Raw genomic sequence first — 25,309 nt, 5'->3', positions numbered from 1 at the left:
TGAGCTAGGAGGGCTTTGCTTTAGAGAAAAGCATATGTTATCTTGTTTTCATGGTGGGAAGGGTGGCCCCCTCACCTCCCTCAGGTGATGGGCATACCTGGACCCCTGGAGGCAGGGGTGGGCATGTGGTTGATAGGTTGCTGAACTTGTGCCTGGGACTGGGAGTGTCCTGTGATCCATCCCCCTGGCCTGACAAATTCAGCTCTCCATTGGAGCTGAATTGGTTTGTTGGTATTGTTTTTGTTCCTTTCCTTTCTGGCCTGTTTCCTAAGCATCTTATGGTCTTATGTGTATTTGGGAGTTTCATGCCTTTGTATCAACTGGCTACATGCAGGCTGCTAAATGTGTAATAAAGACTCAAATATTCCATCTACCAAAATGTGGCTTCTGGGATAATTCACCTTATTTACAACATGTGCATCAGATCAGGACCAAAACTTGACTTTTATGTATTCTTCATATTTTTTTTTTGCTTGCAACAGGTCACCTGACATTTTATTTACCAAGAATTTAACACCACTACCTCAAATGTTAAGACCTTAGTTCTTCATGATCAAGCAGATCTGACAGTATCCTAATTTTCACTATGTCATGTCACTTAACTAATGCAGTTAAAACTTTTAACTGATAATAAAAAACTTTTAACATCATAATAATAATCTTAATATGTCCCATAATGATATGGTAGTCAGATCTCTGATTCTTTGTTTAGTATTGATAAACAATTCTTCAAACTGGCAATGGTCCACTCATATCAATACACACACACACACACACACACACACACACACACACACACACACACACACACACACTATTATCTGATAAGATGGTAGATCAGGAGGATCATTTGAATGCAATGTAAAACAAATCTTTAGACCTAATGAATAGATATAAGACAGGACCTTTAGACCTTGTGAATGGAACATAAGACAGGGAGAAGAATAACAGAGGAAGTAGGACACAGCTAGATGGAGCTGGTCCTAAGGAAGAAAATATGGTGATCAGAGGAAGAACAAGTTCACTGTGGCTTATGAGGACAGGATAGTGTTATCTACTTTAAATCTATAATCTGCATGGAATTATGAAACTGGTTGAACCTTTTCATGTCTATTTCCTTGTTTTTTAAGTTTTTCCCTATTTCCCTTGAGCTTTAGAATACAAGGGTTACCTGTCTTAATGATTTCCTATGGGCTGTCTGCTTTTACAGTCTTCTGTCTCCTCTTACATTTCTCACTCCAGCCATAATAACCTTTGGTACCATTTTGTATATTCTGCCCCTCTGCATCATTAAGAATTTGCCTAATGCTAAAAAAAACCTCAGCAAAAATGACACTTGAGATTTTTGCTGAAATTTTAGTCTGACATAAATGTAACTCTACCAAATGTCCACTATCCCCTATTCTTTTGTCTATCACAGCATTTTATATCTCACAGCATTTTAACCTCAAGCTGACTATTACTTATTAATGATAGTGCACCATTTTAGTCATTGTTAATAAATTATGTCATCTAATTTTTATGAAGACCTTCAGGAATAAAGAAAGATAGCTATGCTTACTATCACTTGCACTCTAATGAGGGAGATTCATGCAAAATTCCAGTTAATTTTTGTGCCCCAGTTAAATGTATGCAAAGAGCTCTAGCGGATTCCTAAATGGGAAGGAAACAATGGGCCTAAACAGGGAAATTTTCAGTGGAGAAGGAAAAAGCATTCCAGATTAATGAATAACATAAGGAAAGGCAGAGAGATAAAGAGGTGGTAAGATAAATACAGCTTGTGAGGTAGATTTATCCCTAATTAAAACAAAACAAAACAAAATCCTTGTTAATCAAGTTTAGTATTTAAATGTTTGTTTAAAAGTCCCTGAGAAGCGTGACATAAGTGGATGCGTACTTTAAAATGTTTGGTAGGAAATGTACTCATTACCTTGTGAATGTAACTGTAACCCCTCTGTACAGTATTCTTACAACAAAAATGTACTAAAAAAGAAAGTTAACTTTGGTTAATGTGAATTATGTATTTCATTAGAAGGCGGGAGACAGGGGTAATAAAGGAAGGTATTAAAATGTTCTTTGATGAAGGTAAGTGCCCGATTCAAGGAAATGGATAGTTGAAAAGGTTCAAGGGATACTTTATAGTAAAACAGGGATGAATAAAATTAAACAATGATGATGTTTCCAAGATAGTTTCTAGATTTAAGGACAATATTCTTGCTGTATTAACATAGTAAATATTTTGTAGTTTATTTTGAATCTATGGAAAGATATTGAGAAGACTATAAAATCCTAATAAACTAAAATAATTTTCATTTTCATGTAAGATAGTTTTAATGAAGATTAACTAGATCAAATAGTAAACAATTTGTACTGGCTGACTTGTTATAAAAGTTTATTAATGGCTGACTTCAACTTATGAATCCATCAACTGGTTATTAGATACACAAATCCAAATGTTCCTAGATAATTGAACGTCATATACCACTAAAATTACAAATTAGATTGAAATTTATTTGGTGTAATTATTGAATTAAAATAACAAAGTATAAAGTCTGTCTAAATATTCATTCAATACTTATAATTTTATGTGAAGTTTATTTTTGATTTCTGGAACAGCATGACTTTGTGTGTGTGTGAGTGTGTGTGAGTGTGTGTGTGTGTGAGTATGTGTGTGTGTGATTTCTTCTCTTTTGTTGATGAGGTGAAAGATATTTTTTTCAAATGCTTTTCTAAAAATTAAAAGTTTATGAACACTGATTTTAAAAGTGAATAAAATATATAAACCACAGAAGCAAGTATTGGGCTGCTTACCATAGTGTAACATTACATTATTCATGTAAATTCTGTATTTTAATATTCTTTTTACCCTTTCTATTTTTAAAGAAAGCAGAGAGAGGGAGAATTTAGGAAATATCTTGTTAAAATATGTTTAATTATCTTTTGGTGGAGAACACCAAACTCACATTGATATTTTCATTTGAATTTTAGTTGTAAAAGAATTCATATCTATAAACTAAAAAAAGTCGAGAGGCAATAATGAATGTGTGTTGAAATGCTTAGTTCTTCAGTCAGTTTTGGCAAAGGATATATGATATATACCCTGGCAAATTTTCATTATAACAGATTTCATTTATTTATTGTCTTTAGTTGTATATAAGGGTGTCAATTCAACATGTCAGTTTGTGAGTACAATTCATCTTGATCAATGTTTAGCCACTTATCTCTTCTGTTGCAGCCTCTTTAAGTTGCTATAACAAAATCATAAACTGATTCATCTGTCAACACTAGAGATTCATTTCTCACATTTATGATGACTGGGAAACTTAAAGTCAAGTTTTTAGAACAGTCAGTGTCTGATGATGCCTGCATTCAGGTTCATAGTCAAGTATGTCCTTGTACAGTGGAAGGGCTCAACCTGCTCCCTTAGATTTATTTGCTGAGGCTACTAACCTTAAATCACCTGGAGATGTTCTCACCTCCTAAAACAAACTCCTTGGGAACTGGGATTTCGACATGAGTTTGAATCATTCAATCCAATGCAAGTTATGAAAGCTTTGTCAGATTTGATCTGATTGTGAGGACCATTTTATTTATTCCAAAATTCCATATAAGTAGAATCTAGCAGGTATATTCTTTGTGTAATTCTATTTCTACTCTTAGTATTATAGTTTCCTAATATATCCTTATTGTTGCACATAACACTGTTTATTACAATTAATTGAAGAATAGTAGTTACACAATAAGCATCCATTATTCTATTTACAGACATTTGAGTTGTTCTCAAAATAAGGAAATTAATCATAGAGGCCTTTTTATTAAAAATGATTCTATTTCTCTTGTATAAAACGTCTAGATGTAGGCTTGAATCCTGGCTTGGCTTTCTAGTTATTTGTCCTTGGATACATTCCTTACATAATTTCTTATTTTTTAAGATAGACATGATGGTAATAATAATTCTAATACTGTCCCACTCATAGAACTACTTTGGTGATTAAATATGAGTCATGAGTTCACTTATCAAAAGTAGGAGTCTGTAAATGTCACATTTGGGTTATTACACACTAGCAATAGATAAAAATTGCCATATATACTTTAGAGGCAGTGATTAATAGGTAATTTTTAGAGGAAAGAATGGAAATAGATGTAGGAAAAGAAAGGAAAGAGATGTTTGGGCAGGTCAAGTATAAAGAAAGTAGAATGAAAACCTTGAATTTTAAAATGTGTAAGAGCAGATTAGAGAAGATATTCAAAATAGTGATAAAAGCCCAAGGAAGGCTCAGCCAGACATAGAAAAGATTTTAGATATCAATAAATACAGTTAAAATTAGATTAGGAAATTGATCTAAGTTAATATTTTTGAGGTAGGGCTTAAAAACAGGAAAATAGAGAATTTTTAGGGTGAGTTTTAAGAAGTTCACTGTCTCATAATTGCATTTAATATAACAATTTCATCCTGAGGAAAAAATGGAAGTACAGTACTAATAATGGTGCCCAGTATCATGTCTCATATGTGAAGAATGAAAATTAGTTATGCGATCAGTACTGTGATCTGTGAGTGACACTGTAAGAGCATGGAATTCACAGAGATTCAATTCTTAGTTGTGATTGTGTAACTAAATTAGCCTAAGTAATATGATCTCAGAAGCCTTGTATAAAGATTAGAACATTATGCTTATTTGCAATTATTTTGGTAGCAATACATTCTATCATCTGTGTTCTTGTCCATATAGGAAAAAGCACTGCTTTTCACCTTTCTTTCTAACTGTATAAACTAGAGAGTCAGAGATTATAGACATGTGTTCATAATTTTATTGCTTGCTGCATACATTTAATTGTTCATTTTTAATTTTTTGTCTTATGAGACAAAGTCACACCTCAAAGATCTTTTTGTTGTTCTATGTCAATTCTTAACCATTTAGTTAATAACAATCTGTGTAAGAAGGGAATGGGCAGAGAGGGTAATTAGGCAAATCCAATTTGCTGCATGCATACTTGAAGGAGATGTGTCTTTGGAATCCTCAAGGACTCTTTCTGAGTCAGGCCTTCTTTCAGTACGCTGCCTCTGTTTCTCCTCTCACTTCTTCATATACTGTTTTAATGGTTCTATGCAGAACTTAAATGTGAGTCTTTCTTTGACTGACATCTCAACCCCCAGGGTCAAGGTGACCTCTGAGAGTCAGAGAGCCTGGTATCAATAAAGTGTTTTAAAGTGTTCAATAAGAATAAATTAAATTAAACCCACTTTAAATTAATTAGAAAGAGCTTTTAAAAATGTCAGAGATGAACTGTGAAATGAGTTTTGGTTCAACTTAACTGCAAGGACAGAGAATTTTAATCTGTATCAATTGCAAGATCCTATTTTCTATACCATATTTATTCTGTACAAATTGGCATGTTTAAGATATAGTAATTTGAAGTTAAATATTAGCACTGGGATATTTAAAAGTTCACAACCACAAAGTAAATCTGTATTTCTTCTATGTAATGGAATGGGGATATATCTATTAATTGTCTCTCCGGTCATTAAAAAAATAGTAAATACAGCTTGTAATATATTTAAAATGAGAAGATTCTTCTTTAGGGGCCCACAGATGCCAGGCAAGCACTCTCCCATTGGACCACAACTCCAGCCCCAAATATATCTCATCATTTTTACATATAGTAGCCTTTTATTTCTGCACATAATTAAAACATGTGATGCACCTAAAAATAAATACTCTTAAAGCAAACTTACTATCAGTTGAAAATAAATTAGAGGAAGTAAAAATTATACTGTGTATAAGATGTTTTTATAGCTTTCCTATTATAAAAGTAATAAAGGAGAGATGTTTATTGGTTTGTGTTAAATCTGTTTGTCAATGCCTTTGGAAAAAAACATCATAAAACAAGAGGACTATGCTTACAACCATTATTCAAATACATTACGCTTCAAAAACATACACTTAATTACATTTAAGCTTGTAATCAACATTTTGTATTTTCCTCAATCTTTGTTTTAAAAGGCTGTTTTTCATTTGACTTCTTTATTTGTGAAGAAGACCAAACTTACCAAATGGTTCATTTGCTCTTGTGTAACTTGCTGTTATAAAGGGGATTTCCACAGTTTAAACCATTATAAGTTTACCTAAGATTGAAATTATATTACGTTTAGAGATAAGAGAGTAAGTGCAGTTTCTGGTTCATGAATGTTCATTTATCTTCCTTGAAATGTCTGCTACATATTTTGTTCAATGTGTTCTGTCTTCTGTGTACTTAGTTATAATAAGAATACTGTTGACTTGCCTTTCCCCTATTGAATATGTTATAGTATGATATTTTAACATATTATGTTGTCTATGTTTCCATGTATGGTCTTATATCACTGCAAATATCTTTTAATGCCATCTGAGTTTCTTTGTCACTAGGATAAGTTTGCTTATTTTTCATATTTTATTAGAATCAAGCAATTGTACAGGGAGTTTCATTTTGACATGAATATTTGTAACTACAAAAATCTATACTATGAAGGCTGGGCACTAGTGGCTCACACCTGTAATCCTAGCTACTCAGGAGGCTGAGATCTGAGGACTGAGCCTGGGCAGGAAAGTACGTGAAATTCTTATCTCAAATAAACCACTGGAAAACCAGAAGTGGTAGAGTGTTGCCTTAAGCTAAAGAGCTGAGGGACAGCACCCAGGCCCAGAGTTCAAGCCCCATGACTAACACAAAACAAAACAAAACAATGATTATATTAAAATATGTTTTAAAATAATTTAATTCACACTGTTATTGGCTTAGATTTTTGAAAATCTGAATTATACTTTCATGTCATTTTTTAACTGTATTTTTTTGTCTTTTCTTTTGTGGTAATGGGGATCCAACCCAGGACGTTGCACTTGCTAGGCAAGCGCTTTGCCACTGAGCTACATCCCAGCCCCTTTCATGTCACTTATAATGAGACTATATAGTTTACATTTGTGAATCTGACTTAGACAATAATAATAACTATATAAATATTTTAAGTTAGATTCATTTCCTCATTAAATTACTTTTAAAAGGTAATTATTAATTGCAACATTAAATTCTCCATTATTGCATGTTGATTTGTCTGTTGGATGTGTAAAAATTTGAAAACATTGAATTGATCCAAATGAGACTATGATATAGTAAAACCGTACTCATTGTTTTAAGGGCTTTTACCTTAGGCTGTATACTCTTAGATTGACCATTTAAAATTTTTCCTTTATCTTAAAATGTATTTTGGAGAATTTTCATTCTATTTACTTAGTAATATTTGGTTTCTCATAAGTATAAGCATTTGTTGTAAGAAGTTAACATTTTTTCAGTTATCTTCATATAGTTGTACAAAGAAATTGCCATATATGAATACAGTGCATTTTGATCAATATCTGCTTTGTATACACTAACTTTATTCTTCTTTGAAATTGCTATTTTAAAGAGTTGTACAAAGGAGCTAACATTTCATAGATCTGGTTATGAATATAATACTTCTTGGGCAATGCAATGTCACTTTTGTTTTCCCCCCACTTTCCCCTACCCGTAAGTGTTCATTGCTACACTATTCACAATAGCCAGATTGTAGAAATAGCCTAGATTCCCTATGGTAGATGAGTGGATCAAGAAAATGTTCTACATAAAACGATGGAGGGGCCGGGGAGGTGGCTCAGTGGTAGAGTGCTTGCCTTGCATTCATGAGGCCCTGGGTTCGATTCCTCAGCACCAGAAAAAGCCAGAAGTCGCACTATGGTTCAAGTGGTCGAGTGCTAGCTTTGAGCTGAAGAGCTGAGGGACAGAACCCAGACCCAGAGTTCAGTCCTCATGACCGACCAAAAAAAAAAAAAAAGGAATTGTTACCTATCAGAAAGAATAATGCTACATGCTAAGTTCATGTAAAGCCCACCAGATTTTTTGACTACCATGTTTGTTGATTTGCTTTATTCAAGTGCTCATTTTATCTTTCTGAAATTTTCTAGAAATACTATTTATGATTATCATTCTTTTAGATTTCTCATTATTTCATACAATTACCTTAGGCTTTTAAGTATTTTAAAGTTTTCAAACAAAGTGAAGTGTCAAAAAGATGACACAAGAAAGGGCAAGACTTTTCTATAGGCAATCCAGCTCTGAATGTTTTAAAAGTATTTCTGGAATAAGTTTATACTTCTCATTTCCCAGGTCATAATTTCCATGGTCTTTTTCTGTCAGCGATCATATTATAAATAAGAAGTTTTGTAGTGGTTACTGTTTGGGTTTGCAAAATCCAAAATAGATGGTGCAAATATCTACATCAAAATTTTTGAAGTCAGCATAATTCAAGAGCAGCCTGTAACTTTTTGAATACTGTTTTGAATACTTCTTAGAGTTAAGAATCTTTTTTTTTGAAACTTGGTTAGTGAATTTGACCTTTAATTTCTGATAATTGTCTTAAAATAGATACCTTCTGTAAAGCCTGAACATAGAAGGCATGGGGATTAGGCCATTAGGACTGCAACAATGTCCACTTGACACAGATACTTCTATAACGTCTTGTCTTATTCTCCTTAGAATGATGGACTTTGCCTCTTGATTTGACCCTGAATTGTTGTGACTTTTCTAAATAAGGGTAAGCATGGTTCAGCACCCTGTCTTTTATCAGTGGAGATAAAAAGACTCCCTTTGTCCTGGCTAGGTTATAGGAAAAATCTTAAAAAAGTTGGATTGACTATTTTTGCCTTGGTAATATTTAGCATTTATTTTGTCCAAATGCTGTGGACAGAAAGTCACACAGCCACAAATGGTATTATATTATATTATCTGGAAGCATCCTTTGTCATTTTAGAGCCATCATGCCAATGAGAAGTTTAAGGTGGAATATGTCACACACTCATGCTAGCTAATTCACAGGCACTCATTTCTTATATTGTAAAGAATTCTTCTAAATTTACCTTTCTTAATGGAAGAAGTATATATCTATTCAAGTTTTCTTTGAAGAAAGTTCTATTTTGAGCTGGTAAGAATAGGTAGATTTAAGACGGTTACTGTGGAAAATACCTTAATTAGTCTGATGGACAGATGCAAGTTTTTTTCATATAAACTGATATATTTTTATGAAGTGCCAAACAAATAAAGACATTTAAATTAGGAAAGTCCCAGATGAATCTTATGACTTTCTAGTTTTTTTCCCCCCAAGATAGTATAGTTAAGACTGTAATTATTCAGTGGAATAAAATCCAATTGTGAGTCAATATATATAAGTCTGATATAGGAAAGATTTTATTTTATTTATTTTAATTGTTTACAATGTAATTTTTCGATGGAGAAATATCAGTCATGTACATTTCCCAGCATCAGAATTTCAAGCCATATGTGAATTTTAGAGTAACTGTATCCTTAACTGACCCTTGACATTTTTAAGCTTCTTCCCCAGTACCATCTTTGCTTAGCATTCAGTGTTTTTGATGTTGGATCTGTCTCTGCATTGAGTGGGGGAGGGGCGGGAGGGCAAGAACTTCGGAAAAAGTAAAGGGAAAGTTGGCCTGTTTTTTTTTTTTTTAAATCTGCTGCATCCAGTAAAAGAATATATTGTCTCCCGACCTTGAATAAGATCAGCATCTCCTGTGTGGCCACAGTTTGGCAAAGGAGTGGCTTCAGGATCATACTGAGATAGAACTGTTCTGCCAAAGGTTTTAGCACATAGATTAATGTTAATTTTACTTTTTAAAATCCAACCAAAGAGATGATAGTCACAAGCAACATATTTTTACTAAGTAAAAATAATAGTATTAATGGATCTGAAATCAAATCCTAGTCTTGCTGCTTGTGAGCTGTGGGTCACTGGTGTGGCAGAGAGTCACTTAGATCCTTGAAACTATAGTAGATTACAATGTCAAAGACTTAAGTAAATGGAAACAACTTTGTGGAGACTCAAGGGACCTAGGAGACTACCAGAAATCTGATGAAATAAAAGGTAATGTAGAAAAGAGAGAAAGGGTCACAGAAAATGAGGATAAATTTTCAGGAAATAAACCCTCTATGTGTTAAAATTTTAGAGTAGTTAACATTTTTATGTCTAGTTAATGTCCTGTTCAGATTACACCTGTTCATGGAAATAGAGTGAAACAATAAAGGGAGAAGAACTGATGGTTATTTGAGAGAGAGGAATCATAGAAATAAAGGAAAATTTTGGCTACGCTGTACTTGACTCTGATATACACAGTAGGAACAATGAGGAGGAGTGAGTCACATAAAGTTCTAGAAATAGATCGCTTAACTTCCCAGTTGACTCAGCTTATTATCAACTATGTGACCTTCTGAAAGTTACTTAGCCTTCTGCATCTCAGAGATAATATTTTTAAGGGCCTGAGCATAAAGCATTTTATGTTTTTTTATTAACTGAAATAAAGCAAAAATAGGTTTATATCATAAGACAAATGAATGTAAAAAATGCCCATTTTATACGTAGCTACGAAACCACACCTTTAAGAGAACAGTGTCCCTTTCTGGAAAAAAAGAAGAAATTATTTGAATAACCACACAGTTTGGAAGAATATAGTGAGTTTTGAACTCAAGTATATTGGTGGTGCTCCACTGATAAGCTCTGAGAATTAGAATAGTGCCTGAACTTCTCCCAACCCCAGGCTGTGGAGTGGACTGACCCCAGTAGAAATGAAGCCTCTACAGTATTTGCCAACAGCTTATGTATTTTTCAACAAATTCATCCTACCTATTCCTCCTTGAGCCACAGACTTTGATTACCAAGATTTCCCCTTCCTATGTCTAAAGATCAATAGTTTTGAAAAAAAATACAACCTGTTTTATTATTTTGTTCCATACAGCATTTTTTTTGTGCTAGCTTCATGAATCTTTCAAGTTTTTTTTTCCCTGAGATACTTGACAGTTTCTGAAAACCTATAATAACAAATTCCTTGAAGTTGCCTTTCTATTTTAGTACAAGTTCCCCCTGCCTGTTGCCTAGATAGGGCTCTGTTTTCCAAGTTTTATTTGATTCCTGATTGTTCAAGCAACAAATGACTCAATGTTTTATTCAAATGCATTTTGACATTTCAGTTCATCTCCAGGGTGCTTTTGATATCTCTGTGTACTTTGGAAGCATTTGAAATTAAAACACAAATTATTTGAGAGTGTATAGATGCACTAAGTCTATACCTTTATGTAGATTTACTCTATTAGGGATAGTATGTGTGTATGTAGAGATAGGGTATATACAAGCACATACTGGGAGTGGATAGTCTCTAAACACCAAACAGCTTGTTTATGTTTTTCTTTTTTACCAGTCTAGGTAGATTTGACCAGAAAGGATTATTATGATAACTAAGGTATTTCTCATAGATTATATATTGCCACGGGTTTGGAGATAGTTAAAATACTGAGGCCGGAGGTTGGTACTGCTTTCTGAAATGTTGATGGCAGAAATTCCAAGTACATTTACTCATACTTAAGTAAGAATACAAGGTCCTTAAATCGTATCTTATTAAAGCACAGTATAAGTGATAGTTAAACATTATTTTTATTAGCTTATTTTAAAAGCCAGAAGCAATGACAAAAACATAAAAATGAATTTTAGTTTTTTTCTTCTTTAAGCCTATAAGTAAGCAGGTTGGTTGATATGCAAGTGGTTACAAATGAATTAACACAAGTATATTAGACTCTATGGAAAGCTCAAATAGTATAGCTTTTTAGAAAGATTACTCAACTACTTAATGTAATGCCACGGTCGCAGGACCCCCCCCCCACAAGAAGACCACCAAGAGTCAGACTCTATAGCTGTTTTATTTAAACGGGCTGCAGCTCGGGCCTCCTCCTACACTCCAACACAGCAGAGCTTAGGAGGAGAGCCCTGAGCTCAGGATTTGTAGGTCTTATATAGGCACACAATCAACCAGGTGTTTTGATTATCACCACGTGTTGCTTTGCTAGACAGAAACAAGCAACATGTGATGGTCACTGCCTCAAACTTTAACCTTTCACTTAATCCAGGAGAACAAAGAATATTTACTATTAAACATATTTAATAGTAAATATAAATAATAAAATTTATAATACAATATTTTTATAAGTGACTTGAAAAATACAGTTTGACAAAATGTAATGCTGGAGAAATTGAGAAGAGAAGAACATTGTATCTATACTACAGATAGAAGTATAAGTTAAAATTTACATTTTGGTAAACAGTTTGACATTAGATAAAGAGCTAACACAATGTTTTTCATCAAAATTTTGTGCTTAATTTATTTCAGAAAAACTACAATGTATGAAGTGAGGAGATAATATGTTTTAACACTTACGTAGTTATTGTTGTACAGCAAAATACTCATAAGAATACAAATGCTAAGTGAAACAAAAAGAATACAAATGCTTACCAAGAAGAGAATGGATAGATAATTTTGAGTATAGTCACATACATTGAAAATAAAATGGGTACACTAACATGGTTATATTTCAATGTAAACTATAATGTTTAGCAAAATACCTATTAATGTTTATTTTAGTGGAACTTTATATGATGTAATAGGTAAAATTATCCTGTATTTTAATCTTACATAAAATTGTGCCAACATAAACTTTTAAAAACAAAATATACTAATAAGTATAATAAATTGGTAACTTTTTTAAATTTAGTTTATATGACCTGTTACTGGACACACCAGCGTTCATTTTATTACCATATTCATATAGAATAGTAAAAGATCCAGAATAGCAAAAACAATCCTTAGCAGAAATAGCAGTGCTGGAGGAATATCAATTCCAAATTTCAAATTTGATTACAAAGTTCTAGTAATACAAACAGCTTGTTATCAGCACAAGAATATGCCTGATGACCAATGGAATAGAACAGAAATAGGTCCACAAACATATAGTCACCTAATGTTTGGTAAGGAAGCCAGAAGCACAGGCTGGGAGACTGGTACTGGTAAAATTGGCTATCCACATGCAGGTAACTGAAGCTGGACTCTCACATGTCTGTCTGCACCAGATTCAATTCTAAACAGATCGAAGACCTCATTGTAAGGCCAGATACCATGAAAATATTATAGGAAGGGCATGGGTCAGAACTTCCTGAGATCCAAGATCACAACAAATCAAAGGAAAAATGGATAAATGGGACTGTATAAACTGAAGAGCTTCTGTACACAAAAGACTTAGGTAGCAAGATATATAGATAGCCAAAAAATGGAAGACTGAAAACACCTATATGTCAGAAAAGGGCCTCATATCTATAATATATTTATGATTCAAAAAATTACCCCCCTCAAATCAACCCTCAAAAGTTAATGATCCAATCAATAAATGATGCAAAGACTTAAAGAGACAGTTCTCAGAGGAATAAGCATTTGTCCAGTAGACACATGAAGAAATGTCCAACATCTTTGGCTGTAAAAGAAATGCAAATCAAAACTGTATTATGTTATTTTGCATGTTTTCAAAATTTAATCATAAAAGTTAAAGAATATAATTAAGAAATAATCATTTTAATGCTAAACATGACAAAAGGCCAAATACAATAAAGTACTTATTTTAAGCATAAGTAAAAATAAAAAAATATTTTCATGTTTACAATGATATTGGATTGACACTTTATGTTTAAGATTATGCATCTGAAATGTTTTATAGGAACACATTAAATGCTGGATGAACATGTATATGCACCACAGACTTCAATATTATGTGAAAGAAATGTTCTATTTTGAATATGAAGCCCAAAGCAGTATTTCTTATTTATATGTAAAAGAAAATAATCTATTTTTTCTATTTTTGTACATATTTTTATTGTAAAAATATTGTGTAGATGGGTTACAGTTACATGAGCAAGGTAATGAATACATTTCCTATGAGCTTTGTTACCTCCTCCTCTGTTTTTCCCTTACCATCCCTTCCCTCCCTGCTTTCCCAACTTCTCCTCCCCAGCCCGGAAGTTGTAAAGTTCGTTTTCAAAATAATGTCTTGTAAATCTCCTTGTTACAATGGGTGAACATGTATCCCTATTTCAGTATTTTGTTATTTCCCTTCCCCTCCCCAAATTAGAAAAACTTATATACAAGATGAAGGGCACCAGAATCAAATACAGTGAAAACAGGGATTATAACATAGGGGAGGAGCATAAAAAAATCACATGGTACATTATAAATGCATTAAAAACAATAGCAAGAAAGATAAACCCTCTTGTGTCTCTATTTTGGGGTTCATTTTGCTTAACATCATCTTATATGGTCATATGTACATAGCTTTTTAGCTTTTCGGCTTGTCCAAGACACATACTAGTTATTGCAAATGAGGGAAACTATGGGACCTATGTTCCTTTGCGCCTGGCTTACTTCACTTAATTTTTTTCCAAGACTTTCCATTTCCTAACAAATGGGACAGTGTCATTCTTTCTGATGGAGGCATAGACTTTCATTATATATATTATAATGTATATGTATATATGTGTTTATGTATATATGTGTATATATATGTATGTATGTATGTGTGTATAGATAGATAGATAGATAGATAGATAGATAGATAGATAGATAGATAGATAGATAGATAGATAGATAGACATATTACATTTTCTTTATCCATTCGTCTACTGAGAGGCATCTGGGTTGGTTCCATACCTTAGCTATGGTAAATATTGTTGTGATAGACATAGCTTTAGTATAGCCTTGCTTGTAATCGTTTAGGTAAATGCCCAAAAGTGGGATTGCTGAGTCATAGGAGAACTCTGTGTATTCTTTTGAGGAACATCCATACTGCTTTCCAAACTGATTGAACAAGTTTACAGTCCCATCAACAATGCAGTAGGATTCCCTTTTGGCCCCCCTCGCCTCCAGCATCTGGTGGTGTTATTAGATTTCTTTATTATTACCATTCTAACTTGAGTGAGGTGGAATCTCAATGTTGTCTTGAATTTATGTTTCTTTTATGATTAGAGTAGTTGAGGATTTCTTCATGTGTGTATTGGCCATTCTTTTTTGTGTGTGTGGGGGGTCCAGTTGTGGGGCCTGAATGCTGGACCTGAGCGCTGTCCCTCAGCTCTTCAGCTCAAGGCTAGCGCTCTACCACTTGAGCCACAGCGCCACTTCTGGCTTTTTTCTTTTTGCTTATATGGTGCTGAGGAATCGAACCCAGGGCTTCATGCAGGAAAGTCAAGCGATCTACCACTGAGCCACCTTCCCAGCCCATATTGGCCATTCTTATTTCCTCTTCAGAGAAGTTTCTCTTTAAGTCTTTAGTCCACTTATTCATCAGGCAGTTGTTTCTTTGAGGATTTGTTGTTGGGGGATTCAATTTTTTGAGTTCTAAGTATATTTTAGATATGAATCCCTTGTCCATTGTATGGCTAGTGAAGATCTTCTCCCAATCCATGGGCTTTCTATTGATCTTGCTAGCTATGTTCTATGCCATGCAGAAGCTGGAGTAATTTGGGAGTGGAGTCCATGGGGTTCTTTAAAGACAAGATCAGGTCATCTGCAAGGGAGAGTTTTACTCATCTTTCCCTTTATGTTTGCATCTTGTCTTATTGTTGTAGCTAGGCATTTTAATACTAAATTGAAGAAGTGTGGAGAGAATGGACAGCCTTGTCTTCTTAATGAGTTTAGAGGAAATGGCTTTAGCTTTTCACCATTAAGCATGATGCTGGCTGTAGGTTGGTCATACAAAGCTGTTATTGTATTCAGGAACTTTTCATGGATTTCTAGTTTTTCTAGAGCTTTTGTCATAAAGGGTGTTGGGTCTTGTCAAATGCTTTTTCTACCTCTATTGAGATAATCATGTGATTCTTATCCTTGCTCTTGTTGTGATGAATTATATTAATTGATTTTGCATCTCTGAAATAAATCCTGTTTGATTGTATTGTATGTTTTTATTTTTAATGAGTTGTTGAAGTCAATTGGCCAAAATTTTGTTGAGAAGTTTTGCATCAATAGTCTCTGAAGAAATGGGTCTATACTTCTCTTTCTTTGATGAGTCCCTGGCTGGTTTGGGGATGAAGGTTATGATGAGTTCATAGAAAGAATTTGGTAGTGAACTTTCACTTTCAATTTCATTGAAGAGTTCTAGGAGTATTGGTGTGAGTTCTGCTTTGAAGGCCTTGGAGAATTTAGCTGTAAAACCATCTGGTCCTGGGTTTTTCTTGGGTGGGAGGTATCTTATTTCTGTTTCTATTTCTATGCTTGATACTGGTCTGTTAAGTTGGTTTAAATCATCTTGGTTTAGTTTGGGCATGTCAATATTTGCTGGAAATTTGTCCATTTCTTCCAGATTCTCAAACTTAATAGTATAAAGTTTTTAGAAGCATTCCCTTATAATGTACTGAATCTTGGTTGTTTCTGTGGTGATGTTTCCATTCTCATATCTGAGTTTGTTTATTTGGGTATGTTCTCTTCTATTTCTGATAAGATTTGCTAAGAGTCTGTCAGTTTTGTTCATTTTTTCGAAGAACCAACTCTTTCTTTCTATGATGCTTTGGATCTAATTCATTTAATTCTGATTAAATTAATTTTAATTTTGATTATCTGTTTCTGTCTACTGGATTGGGGTTTAGCTTTTTGGTATTTTTCAAGGAGCTCCCAGGTTCCTCATTAATTCTTGGTTTGAGATCTCACCAATTTGTTGATGTAGGAACTCAGAGCTGTAAACTTGCCTCTGAGTACTGCCTTTGCTGTGTCCCACAGAAGCTGGTAATTTGTGTGTTCATTTTTGTTAAATATCATGATCATTTGAATTTCCTTTCTAATCTCTTCCATGACCCACTGGTGGTTCATCAGTGTGTTGTTCAGACTCTATGTGTTACAGGATTTTCTTTGGTGGCTTTTGGTGTTGAATTTTCATTTTTTCCCCTGTAGTCTGAGAGAATGTGGGGCATAATTTAAATGTTTCTGAGTTTGGGCAAATTTGCTTTGTGACCTAAAATGTTTATTTTGAAGAATGTTCGTGTGCAGCTGAGAAGAATGTGTATTCTGATGATGCTAAGTTTAATATTCTGTACATGTCTGTTAAGTGTAGTTGATCTATGCAGTTGTTGAGATCCAAGGTTTCTCTGTTGAGTTTTTGCTGGGTTGATTTATCCAGTGGGGATAGTGGTGGGTTAACGTCCCCAACAATTAATTAATGTCTTTTGAGCTGTGAGATTTTAGGGAAAGTAGTGTTTCCTGGATAAATTTGGGTGCTCCATTATTTGGTGAATATATATTTAGAATTGTAATATCCTCCTGAAGGAGAGATCCCTTAATTAGTATGTAATGACCTTTTTATTTCTAATTGCTAATTTTAATTTGAAGTCTATTTTATCTGATATTAGAATGGCAACTCCTACCTATTTATGGGGGCTGTCTGCTTGGTAGATTTTATTCTAGCCTTTCACTTTCAGAATATGTTTGTTCTGAAGGCCACATATAGAAGCATCTTTCTTTTTGATCCAACTAGACCATCTATGACACTTAATTGGAGAGTTAAAGCCTTTAATATTGAGAGTTAGGACTGAGAGGTGTTTGGTAGTTCCTGCCATATTATCCACCTTCTTGGGGTCTTCTTCATATGATCCGTGGATTTTGTGTTTGGGGGCTAATTTGTGGCCTTTATTTGGTTTTCAATGTGTAGGACATCTTTAAGTATCTTTTTGCAGGGCTGGTTTGGTGGAGATATATTGTTTCAAAATTTCTTTGCTGTAGAAGGTTTTTTTTTAATTTTTAATTTTTATATTTCTTTTTTTATTGTGAAAATACTGTACAGAGGGGTTACAATTACATGGGCAAGATAATGAGTATATTCCTTATCAAGCATTGTAGCCTCCTGGAAGGTTTTTATTTGTCTTTCTGTTATGAAGGAGATTTTATCTGGGTACAGTATTCTTGGTTGATAGTTGTTTGTCTTTAGAGTATGGCATACACCATTCCAGGCTCTTCTTGCTTTCATGGTCTCTGCTGAGAAATCTGAAATTATTCTGTTTGGTTCACTTTATAGGTGATTGATCTTTTCTCCCTGACAGCTTTTACAATCCTTTCCTTGGTCTCATTTGTCTGTGCAGATTACAATGTGATGGTGGGATTACCCTGTTCTTGTCTGGTCTATTTGGGGTTGGAAAGGATTCTTGTATATTAATGGGCCTATCTTTTTTCAAGTTTGGGAAGTTCTCTGCAAGGATCCTTTTAAATAAATTTCCTAGACCTTTAACTTCTGTCTCTAGGCCCTCCTCTATACACATTAGCCTTAAGTTAGGCCTTCTGATCGTGTCTTCTAAATGTTGTATAGATCTACCATGTTTCTTGGATATGTCTTGAATACCTTTTTGTTTTTTCTCTATGTCTAGTCTGTCTTAAATCCCAGAGATTAGGTCTTCTGCATGGTCTAACCTACTGTCAAGATTTTCTGCTTTGTTTTCATTTCCTTTCCTTCTAATCGGTCAGATTTGATGGCTGCAAATTGTTTGTTGGAGCTTTGTTTTAGATCTTGTACAGATTTCTTTACCTCCTTAATTTGGTTTTCATTGTTCATTTCCAATCCCTTAGTTGATTGTTTATAGCCTCATTGGACTCCCTTTCTTTCTGTTGGGCTTCATTCAGCATTCCTCTTGTGGCCTCCAATGCTTCTATTAATCTTTGTTTATTCTCATCCCTTTCACTCCATTCCTTTATTAATCTTTGATTAACTTCCTCATACTCATGAATGCCTGTATTAATCTTTGGTTAGCCTCATCATGCTCATGTGTTTCCCTATCACACTCACACAGAGACAATTTCAGGCTTTTAATCTTTTCATTCAGCATGTTTACCAGTAGTGTTTGTAGAACATTTTGGGAACTCTCTTCTGGATTATTCATTAGTGCTCTGTTGCCTGATTATCATGAGCAGGAGTTGAGATACCCGGACTTGCCATTTTGCTTGTGTTTCTCTGGCTTGTTCTGCCCATTTGAGTATGAAAGCAAAACCAATTCCATGCTTGAACCCTATTTTAAGGCAAGCATCAAACAGAGCCCTATAGTTGCACAGATTGTTTAATGCAGTCAAAATGAGTACAGATTCAATCTAGTTCAGCACATATAATCTAGTTCAACAACAAACACCTATGAATCAGTGGACTAAAAAAGTCAAAGAAGGAGTCAGCAGAGCAGAAATTAAAAAGTTTAGGTAGAATTGTGGGGAGAAAATAAGATTAGAGGAATGTGAGAAGGGAAAAGAAGACCTAAATCCAGTGAGGAAAAAAATAGAAGGAAAGGGGGAGAGATAAAGAAAAATGAAAAATAAAATTAAAAAAATGAAATTTAAAAAATTATGTAAATATAAAATAATACTACAATTAAAGGAGTTAAGATTGAGAGTTAAGGTTGTGAATTTAGTATGCACCCAATGAAGGGATAAGGTCTATATCTGCGGATGAACAGAACAGCAATTAAGTCATGCACAAAAAAAAAAACACAAAAAGATCAAAAGGACAAAGAGTAAAAATAAATTAAAAGTAACCCACAAATACCTAAAATAAGAATGATGAAAAAAATAGAAAACAGTTTTTAAAAACATTTTTTCAAAATTAGGTAGATAAAAGTATTCTTCTATTTTTTGGGGGGGTGTGGGGTGGGGAATCTTGTGTCTCCCCTGTGTCCATAACCAGTCTCTTGGTGTAGTCTGGTTTGCTTGTTGTATTTGCCTGTGGCTTGATTTCTTAAATCTGTTTGAGCAGGAAGAAAGAAGCTCTGCCTTACCAAGGACTTTATTTCCCTCCTCCCAGGCTAGTTCTGTGGGAGGGTGATCTGCTTTGAATAGCACAAAAGAAGATGACTGTTTCCTCGAGCTTGGAGTTGCTGTGATGGGGCTAGGTTGTGGGTAGGGTTGAGGTCTGTTAGCAACCAGCTTTTCTCTGAGGAGCTAGCTCCTGAGACACTCATGCAGCCCAGCCTGGAGCCATTCTCCAGGATTTATGTTTACTGAGTTTCAATTGTGTTTCTTTTACCCCTCCTGATTTGGATATGGTGCCTAGGCTGCAGTGGGGAGGGGCAGCCTCTGGCTCTGTTTACCCAGAGAAGAAAGTCACTCCTTCATGGGCAGAGCTTTCTCTGCCTGGGAAGGGCAACTTTCCCCAGGCATGGAGCTGAGCCCCTCAGGTCAGGTTTGTTTGTCCTATTGAATGGCTCCTGTTGTCTTCTTCCAAGGCCTGATTTATGAGCTAGCTGTCCTGGCTAGGTCTTTGTCAGTTTCAAAGGTGGAGTTCTTCTCTTGGTAGTGGGAGAGGCGTTACCTTCCCATCGCTGCTCCCTGATAAGGAGTGTGTATATCTTGGGGGTGCTCTCACCTTTACCTTGGTTTTTGGGACATTCACAGTCTGCAATTGTCTGTGCTAAGCAGGATGAAGATTTCAGCTCCTTGTCAGTTCTTTCTTTCAATGAGTAGAATCTTTACGCATACCACCTCTGGCGCCTTTGTCCCAGGCTCTCTCTGTTGATATGGTGGCCATGGCAGCAGCTGCTGCCACCACTGTGAACACAGGCAAGTGCTCAAATCTGTCTCCTTTACCAAGCTGCCTGGATATTTCCTTTCTGGCCAAATTCTCTGTACTATGATGGCACACTTGGTGTGATTCTTTAGCTTTGGATTTTCACTGGAACACTAAAACTGGTTTCTATGCAAGAACGTTGTTTAGCCCTCCCCCCCCCCCAACTTCTCTGCCATCTTTCTCAGGAATCCCTTTTTTTTTTTTTTTTGCCAGTCTTGAACTTGGAGCTTGAATTCAAGGCCTGGACTCTGTCCCTGAGCTGCTTTTTTTAAATTCAAGGCTAGTGTTCTACTACTTCAAGCTTTTTGAGTACTTTATTAGAGATAGAGTCATAGACTTTCTTCCCTGGGATGGGTTCAAACTGCCATCCTCAGATCTAAGCCTCCTGGGTAGTTAGGTTGACAGGCATAAGCCACTAGCTACTAGCACTCTACTAAAATCTAGTATTTAATGTTATTAAAATGTGTCAAATTACCTAAAATTCAAATTATACCAGAGAAGTCAATTTATAAATGAATATGTCATAAAATATACATATATATATATTAAACAATATACTAATTCACAAATCTTAGGGTTTCTAACTGCAGTGGCTAAATGAATGCATGAAGAGACCTTGTGTTTTGATGCACTTAACATGTGCATTTCAACACCATTTCCATAAAGTTTTTTTATTCTTATTAACTTATACACATATTTTTAAGTTTATCATTATTTAGACACTAACATTTTTCTTTAATTGATGATAATTTTCACATCTTTCTGAAATAGTGCTTCCTTTTCCTCAATTTGTTGTGAATGTTCTACTTACAGATATATATGTACAGTATAAAATGTAGGCAGGGAAGAGCAGTTCCACCAATTGAAATGTTGGAATGATTATTCTCTGTGGATGATGATTTTCTACATTTCAGATAGATTAATTTTTCTCTAATAAAGAGGATAATCAAAAGATCCCAAATTCATGAAAACTGATTTTTTTCTGTCTACATATGGAGTCAGAATAATAATTAAGTGCAATAGTATTTAGAAAATTGTTATATATTTTATGTGCTCAAATGTTTTTATTGAGTTGGTTTAAAATTTGAAATATACATCTTGTCAATCATGATGTATATTTGTGTTGAATCATACTGGGTGATGCCCTTGCAATTAATTTAATTTAAGACCATCTGGTGTCATAGGAAAGATGAAACCCATCAGAATGATAAAGAGAATGGTCCTCTAGCTACTTTTGAAGGCTTTGTCTTTTAAAAACATAAAAAAAATACAAAAAAAGAAAGAAGGCTGGGTGCCTGTGGTGGACACCTGTAATTTTCACTACTCAGGAGGCTGAGATGAGGATCACAGTTCAAAAACAGCCTGGGCAGGAAAGCCCATGAGACTCTTGTCTCCAATTAACCACCAGAAAACCAGAAGTGGAGCTGTGGCTCAAGTAGTAGAATGCTTTCTTTGAGCTGAAGAGCTGAGGGAAAGCGCCCAGGCTCAGAGTTCAAGCCCTATGACTGACCAAAAAAAAAAAAAAGGAAAAACCAGAATGGAATATTTACCTAAGATTCAATTCATCTGATTTCATGTGTTACTCGACCCAGGACACTAGGCTTTTCCAGACACTTTTACATTGTGACATCCATGCCACATTCACAGTTGCTATGAGTTTTCTGGGAAAATTCTATAGAAACATGACTGTGCTACCCAACTCCTGTTTCCACACACCTGGGAATATCTTCAATACTAAGGAGTAAAATCATTTGTATTTTACTTACAATGTAAACTGACACAGATGAATGTATGTGATGCATGTGAACAGCATAGGTACTGGAGCTCTCAATTACCAATACATTAATGTCAGTTAACTTGCCTGCCAACTACAATAACAAATACATATATAAGCCAAGTGTGGTAGCACATAGCTACAAGACCATCATTGAGATAATGAAGAGTGCCTGGGAAACAGAGTGAGTTCAAAACCTGTTTCAAAGCCTGTTTTAAATACAGCCTGAGAGCCTGTTTCAAAATGAATACAAGTATACATATCCCTTTTCTTTATGTATTCATTCATTCTTCTGTTAAGAGGCTGAAATCCTGATTCCTTTCTTTGGTGCTTGCTCTTTCTTTCTTTCTTTCTTTTTTTCTTCCTTCCTTCCTTCCTTCCTTTCCTTCTTTCTTTCTTTCTTTCTTTCTTTCTTTCTTTCTTTCTTTCTTTCTTCCTTCCTTTCTTCCTTCCTTCCTTCCTTTCTTCCTTTCTTCTTTTCTTTCCTTCTTCCTTCCTTCTTTCTTTCATTCTTTCTTGGCAAATTGAAACCAGAATCAAGATATTCTCTAATAGACATTTATTTTGACATTTTTTCTATTACCTTAAAAGAATTTCTACCCTATCTCTACCTTTTGTGAGAAAAGACTTGAACACCATATTGGCTGAAAATATATAGTCACTCATATTATCCTGAGAGATCAGTTATTTTCCTCTAATTCAACATATATTCATGTTTGGCTCAGATTATAGATCTGGAACAAATATACCGTAGCTATTCGTTTTGAAGCACACCTACCAGTTCCCTAGAGGTGGTGTGTGCAGAAGCTCCCTAATAGAGCATCCTCACATCCAGTTTGCTTCTGAACCTATCCTCCAGATATCACAACTTCATCCCATTATGATCCAAATTCCAAATAAGTATGTGATATATGTAAAACTCAGTATGTTCCTAACTATTTTATGATGCATCCGTCTATTTTGTTGGGTTTTGTTTGTTCTGTTTTATGTGAAACTGTTTCTTCCTATAGCCTATGCTGGTCTCAAGCTTTTGATCCTCTTGCCTGAAATTCCCATAAGCTATGATGATAGAAACATGTGGCACCATGTCAGCTATGAGTGCACTGTCTACCTACACCTGTCTAAATCATAGCAGAAAAAATAAGGCTTGTGCACCTGGTGAAGGTTCATTGATCTTATGAGGAGTATACAGATCACTTTGAGAATAAAATAAAAATATATAGAAAAATTTCCAAAAAAAATAAAATAATCATAAATTTGCCTGGCAATAGTGTATTTAAGGTTTGAGTTTTCCAAAACATCAATCCATGGACCTGGGTTATAAGCCTAAGGTCTAGAATAGCTTTATATATTCTGTCTGCCTCTTCAGACACTTAAGAAAATGAAAATATATTCCACAGGATTTAGAGCAAGACCTTTCTTTGGTTTAAAAATAGCAGCCCTAATTTTAGTTATTGATCTTGCTTAATGTGTGGATGCCTGGAAGCTAGAAGCAATGGAAAACCTAATGCAAGCAGAAAAATGTGCTTAAGAAATTCTTCTTTGTTTTTTAAAAAAGTTTATTTTTGTAGTAGCAGTTTAAAATAAATCTAGAGATGGTTTTGTTCAAGAGAAATACTTAAAGAATGGACACTTATTCAGAAGCAGGTGATCTATGTCATGTAGTATTGTGACAGTTTAAAACATGATGTCAGGAAAATGAACACTTAGATATGTATTTTAATGTTTTTTTCATGCATGTGTTTCTAATGCATTTATAAGATTATTCATTGTTGTTTTGTATGTCCCTCCCCCACAGTATAACCCATGCTTTCACTATATTTGATGTCAGTATAACTTGAGGAGGAGATGGGGAAAAACCAGTTGTTTAAAGATACAGGTGGACCTGTTGCAACAATGAGAAGTACAAGTTGTCATGTCCAAAACGAGCTTAACAACGTCGGTGCGGGAGGGGGGGTAAGGGGGGAAAGGAGAAGGATTGGGATTGGGGAAGAGGGGGGAGGCTGGGAAGGGATGTGAAGGGTAAACAAAAGGAAGAGGCTGCAATGCTTGGTAAGAAATGTACGCACTATCCTGCCCATGTAATTGTAACCCCTCTGTACAGTATCTTCACAAATAAAATAAAATTAAAAAAAAAGAATACATAATTTTCAACGAAGTCAGCTATACATTTATTTTTGGTAAAATAACAAAAGATTTTAGAAATGGGACAAATAGTTTCTACCAAAACAAGATATCTATATTGTCTTCACACATGATGCTTTTTAAAGAACTGGAAAAAAATGAGCTAACATTCATTTAAGTAACTGTATTGTCAGATTTAAAATTTTCTGTATGTACAGAAAAATTCTGATAATGTAGAGGTATAAAGCAGACAAAGATAATTATCTGCATTTTCCAGAAATAACAACTATAAACATATGATTATGTCATTTTAGCTGTTTTTGTGTAATATAAAAATATTGAAAGACTTTGTACATGGATTGGAAATGATTTAACTGTCAATTGAAAATGGCATCTTTGAATGTTATAAAGTTTGCAAATTTGATATATAATATTCTCAATTGCTATTTAGTAAAGAACAGAATATTTGAAAAAAATTAATATTACAGTTTAGCTCTAATTCTTATTCTTGAATACATCAACATGAGCTTCAACAGCTTGGAATACACACTGAAATACTTTTCTGTGAACTGATTTAGTATGTAAGCAAATATATTAGTTTGGATGGCTGTTGTAATTGTTGACTTAATAACAGTTGATTTTTAATATATGATTTTTTATGTTAAGAATTCTCCATGCTAAAATACACAAACCATATATATTATGTAATTTATATTATATGATTATATATTATATGTAATTTATGTATATAATTTCCTTTCATGTATATATGAATAAACTTTAAAATATATTAAATAAATTTATTTTTATGATAGATTCTGAGAAAAGTTTCTTGATGAAATATTGTATGTCTTTTTCCCAGTTTTAAAGTGTTTACAGCCTCTAGAGAAATGTATGAGTGTTTTATATATATATATATATATATATATATATATATATATATAT

General features: G+C 34.3%; 1 protein-coding gene across 1 annotated transcript in view; it reads left to right on the top strand.

Annotated features, from left to right (window-relative positions):
- The window catches only part of Cnbd1 (cyclic nucleotide binding domain containing 1), a 222,064-nt gene that overhangs the window by 169,175 nt on the left and 27,580 nt on the right, over window positions 1-25,309 (top strand). The window lies entirely within an intron of this gene.

Source organism: Dipodomys ordii, unplaced genomic scaffold (assembly GCF_000151885.1).
Source record: "Dipodomys ordii isolate 6190 unplaced genomic scaffold, Dord_2.0 Scaffold17, whole genome shotgun sequence".
Classification (NCBI taxonomy): domain Eukaryota; kingdom Metazoa; phylum Chordata; class Mammalia; order Rodentia; family Heteromyidae; genus Dipodomys; species Dipodomys ordii.
The sequence above is the reverse complement of the archived record's forward strand: the minus strand, read 5'-3'. Positions and strand labels throughout refer to the sequence as shown.